Source organism: Clarias gariepinus, chromosome 20 (assembly GCF_024256425.1).
Source record: "Clarias gariepinus isolate MV-2021 ecotype Netherlands chromosome 20, CGAR_prim_01v2, whole genome shotgun sequence".
NCBI classification, from domain to species: domain Eukaryota; kingdom Metazoa; phylum Chordata; class Actinopteri; order Siluriformes; family Clariidae; genus Clarias; species Clarias gariepinus.
In genome coordinates, this window is record NC_071119.1 from 10810117 (window position 1) to 10815232 (window position 5116).

The window sequence follows — 5116 nt, forward strand, 5'->3', positions numbered from 1 at the left end:
GACATAAGTATCAGTGCATCAATTAACCAACATTAATAATAATGTTAATTAATAATCAATTAACATTAATAATTAAGTGTCCTACTGTACAATAGCATTTATTTGCTAGAATGAACCAGAGTGCTCCATCCTACAGAGGGCATTCAATTCAAACTGGGACTTAATGATGAAATTTCGTGTGAAAGCGTAAGACTGATAAGAAGATTGGGTTGTCTAATTTCAGCTTCAGCGTACTGAGAAAACTTTCTACCATGATTGTATCCAAAGGATGAGATAAATCCATTAGTGTAATAGGGGATAACAGTATATAGAGAAACATTCGTCTTTAAAATCCCAATCAAAATAATCACTTATAACTGTGTTCTGTTATTCTGCACAATCAAAAGTCATAGTTTAACTTTTGCCCCTCGTACTTGAGTTAAACAGCAATAGGCTTTAATAAAGAGTAACGCCATCTAGCCAGTAGCTAGCTTAAGCGTTTGCAAATATCGGGACCAAAAGTTATCAAAGCTTTATGCAAAGTGCATTTTGTTTTCTTATTTTAAGGTGATTTGTGTAAGGAAATTTTGAACACAGTGCTTGTATTTGTTTTGGGGAACAGGTCTAACACTGTAGATTTACAGTACTTTAACAAAATGTAGTCTATATGTCACCCTGCCTGCACGAAGATGTCCATGCTATCAGTTAGTCTCAGCTTAACCACACACTTAAATTTAAGGATGAAAAAATAGATATAAAAATTCTCATGGGTATTGTGCTTCAATTTACATAAAAAAAAATTCAATATCACTCACCTATTTTAGGAAACATATGCAGGAGTGAATCTTTTTTATTTTTTAACTCCTCTTTCTCCTTAACTAAGTTGTTGTTACTCTCCTTTATCTCATCTCTCTCTTCACCCAGGTTGGTGTTTTTGATTTGTAATTGGTCTCTTTGTAAGTGTAACTGTTTTTTCTCCTTAAGCAGCTCAGTGCAACTGGTCCGAAGCTCATCTATGGTCAGGTTGTGGAAGCTTGTGTTTAATAGATCAGTCCCAGCCTCTAGGTTAACTAAAGAAAATATTAACAGTAAACATTCTGTCCAGATTAACATCATACCACTTAAACCCAAATATAAATAATAATAATAGAATAACACCATATTAAATGTTTCCTGAGGTTAAAACCTGGACCTACAGTTTAGTCTCAGGCCGATGTTAAGAGTTGCTTGAAGAATACACATCACACCAAGACAGAGTGCAGTTGGCCAAAATGCTCCTAAATATTCAGACCATACAAATAAAACTCTTAAAAGGATATGCAGTAGTTCTTTAAAAAGTGATTAATCTGTTTTTGATTTTTGTGTGTGTGTGTGTGTGTGTGTGTGTGTGTGTGTGTGTGTGTGTGTGTGCTCGCTTACCTCTACACAGAGTATCTCTTTCGCAAGTTTTGTCCACTTTCCGTATGCTTTCATACTCAATTTCAAAGTCCTCTTTCAGGTTAGAGGCCATAATGTGCTAGGATACAGTAACTCTCAATGCTTTTACAGTATGTTTTCAACAGCTTGCCTGATACTGCAGTCTGTGTGCGTTTGTGGGTATGAGAGAGAGGGGGAAAGAGAGATGTGTTGTTTTGCGATTGGTAGAAGATTAAGTTAGATATACTGATGGCTGTGATAAACAGGAAATGCAACATCATTTTTAGCTATGATAAACATCTGTGTGTTCTGCACTTTACTCTCTCTCTTGACACCCTGTTCATTTTTTCTCTCACACTCTAAACATAACCATAAACCTGGCCTAGGCAAACATATATATTACTCATGTTCAATAGCGTTCATCCAAGGGGGGGGGGGGGGGGGATTGGTCAGGAGACAGATGTCAGGGAACTCAGGCACTAGGATAGCATCAAAACCCATCATGGGACACAATGCACACGCACACACACACACACACACACACATATCCAGTACACATATGTACATACATACATACTGTGCATAGATTTCAAACAATTTTGAAATATTAGTCTAAAATGCATATTGACTGTGGGAAGAAACCGAAAACCCTATGAATTAATTCCATTGTCAAACATACATTGATCAGCCAGAAACCCGTTTACATCCTGGACCAGTGCACAAAGACACTTTAATAACCTCTGCACTAAGACACTTTGTTCTATGCATATTTGCACACACCGTACAGTATATTTTAATTTGCACAGTATATTTCTATTTTGTACATCATATTTCTATTTTTATTTTTAGTTCTATTTTTTCCTAGCACATTTCTATTTTTATTTTTAGTTCTATTTTTCCTAGTTTAATTTAATTTTTTTATTTAATTTCTATCGTATTTCTTTTATTCATATTTATTTCTTATTTGTAAAATTTAATTCTCTTTTAGGGTCAATGGCAGTCGTATAAGCATTTCACTACATTTCGTACTGTGTATGTTTGTGTATGTGACAAATAAAATTTGAATTTGAAAAATGATATGCCAGAAAACCAGTAAGAGGATCATAGGCACTCAAGGCTCACCCATGCTCACAAGGCCAAAGGTCAGCCCACCGGGTTGCCACTGCAGAGCAAATATTTTATATATATATATACTCAACAAAAATATGAACGCAACACCTTTTTTTCTGCTCTGATTTTTTATGAGATGGACTTAAAGATCTAAAATTCATTCCAGATACACAATATTACCATTTCTCTCAAACATTGTTCACAAATCAGTCTAAATGTGTGATAGTGAGCACTTCTGCTTTGCTGAGATAATCCATCCCACCTCACACCTGCTGATCTGACATCATGAGTAGTGCACAGGTGTACCTTATACTGCCCACAGTAAAAGGCCACCCTGGAATGTTCAGTTTTGTCTCACAGCAAAATGCCACAGATGCCACAAGCATTGAGGGAGCGTGCAATTGGCATGCTGACAGCAGGAATGTCAACCAGATCTGTTGCTCGTGCATTGAATGTTCATTTCTCCATCATAAGCCGTCTCCAAAGGCGTTTCAGAGAATATGGCAGTACATCCAACCGGCCTTGTTCAGGGCAGATGGCAGACAGCGTATGTGGCGTCGTGTGGGTGAGCGCTTTGCTGATGTCAATGTTGTGGATCGAGTGGCCCATGGTGGTGGTGGGGTTATGGTATGGGCAGGCATCTGTTATGGACGAAGAACACAGGTACATTTTATTGATGGCATTTTGAATGCACAGAGATACCGTGATGAGATCCTGAGGCCCATTGTTGTGCCATACATCCATGAACATCACCTCATGTTTCAGCAAGATAATGCACGGCCCCATGTTGCAAGGATCTGTACACAGTTCTTGGAAGCTGAAAATGTCCCGCAAATGGTGGTCACACCAGATACTGACCGGTCTGGGAAATTTATTCCCCAGACCCCGAATATAGCAAAAAACTGCACATTCCAGGGTGGCCTTTTATTGTGGGCAGTATAAGGTACACCTGTGCACTACTCATGATGTCAGATCAGCATCTTGATGTGGCACACCTGTGAGGTGGGATGGATTATCTCAGCAAAGCAGAAGTGCTCACTATCACACATTTAGACTAATTTGTGAACAATGTTTGAGAGAAATGGTAATATTGTGTATCTGGAATGAATTTTAGATCTTTAAGTCCATCTCATGAAAAATCGGAGGAGAAACAAAGGTGTTGCGTTTATATTTTTGTTCATATTTTTGTTTATATTTTGTTCAGCTTGCCTGATACTGCAGTCTGTGTGCGTTTGTGGGTATGAGAGAGAGGGGGAAAGCGAGATGTGTTGTTTTGCGATTGTGTCATGAACGGGGTGTTGTGGCAGGTGTTGAACGCCGTGGGCGGAAGGAGCAGGCATAGAGGCAGAGGGGTGGTGTAACCAAAAAAGAGTCTTTTAATAAAGGTTAAACAAAGTATAAATAAAGATACAAACAAAGGAACAAACAAACTCAAACAATGCTTAACTTTGTGCTAACAGGGGGAGACACGTAACACGCCCTGTGGCGAGACACAGGCAAAGGGAGACACGTAACACGCCCTGTGGCGAGACACAGGCAAAGGGAGACACGTAACACGCCCTGTGGCGAGACACAGGCAAAGGGAGACACGTAACACGCCCTGTGGCGAGACACAGGCAAAGGGAGACACGTAACACGCCCTGTGGCGAGACACAGGCAAAGGGAGACACGTAACACGTCCTGTGGCGAGACACAGGCAAAGGGAGACACGTAACACGTCCTGTGGCGAGACACAGGCAGGGGGAGACACGTAACACGTCCTGTGGCGAGACACAGGCAGGGGGAGACACAACACACGCCCTGTGGCAAGACACAGGCAAAGGGAGACACGTAACACGCCCTGTGGCGAGACACAGGCAAAGGAAGACACGTAACACGCCCTGTGGCGAGACACAGGCAAAGGGAGACACGTAACACGTCCTGTGGCGAGACACAGGCAGGGGGACAAACACCTAACAGGACACAAACGAGGCGTGGAGCTGAAACTGGACACTAGAGAGCAACGGGAGACACTAGAGAGGAACGGGAGACACTAGAGAGGAACGGGAGACACTAGAGAGAGACGGGACGCACGTAAAGACTAGAGACGAGAGACCAAGAGAGGGACGGGACGAGGGCTAAAGACATGGCAATCAGCTAGGCATGGCTTTTAGCTAAACATGGTTAAGCTAAGCTTAACCATGGCAGTCAGCTACACATACACCTAGCTAAACATGTCCTTAGCCCCAACATGCACTAAGCTACACTTACCTAATAGCTTAAACACACGAGGGAATAGGGGCACAGAAACACAGACAAGGGATACCCAGTGGCTAAGCGAGGCGGCACTCCAAAGCTAGGAGAGGCGGCACTCTAAGGCTAAGCGAGGCGGCACTACTAAACTAGGCGGCACTCCAAAGCTAGGAGGGGCGGCACTCTAAGGCTAAGCGAGGCGGCACTAACCAGTTAGGCGGCACTCCAGAGCTAGAAGAGACGGCACTCTAAGGCTAAGCGAGGTGGCACTACTAAACTAGGCCGCACTCCAAAGCTAGGAGAGGCGGCACTCTAAGGCTAAGTGAGGCGGCACTACTAAACTAGGCGGCACTCCAAAGCTAGGAGAGGCGGCACTCTA

The 5116-nt window shown here is 42.2% G+C and overlaps 1 long non-coding RNA gene across 1 annotated transcript; it reads right to left on the minus strand.

Moving 5' to 3' along the window:
• Window positions 1-847: 847 nt before the first annotated feature.
• On the minus strand, window positions 848-1513 carry LOC128508343 (uncharacterized). Its single transcript, XR_008355898.1, has 3 exons — window positions 1399-1513; window positions 1176-1256; window positions 848-1049 (listed from the first exon to the last, which is right to left on the minus strand). It is a non-coding gene; the product is annotated as an uncharacterized LOC128508343 (long non-coding RNA).
• Between the last annotated feature and the right edge of the window lie 3603 nt (window positions 1514-5116).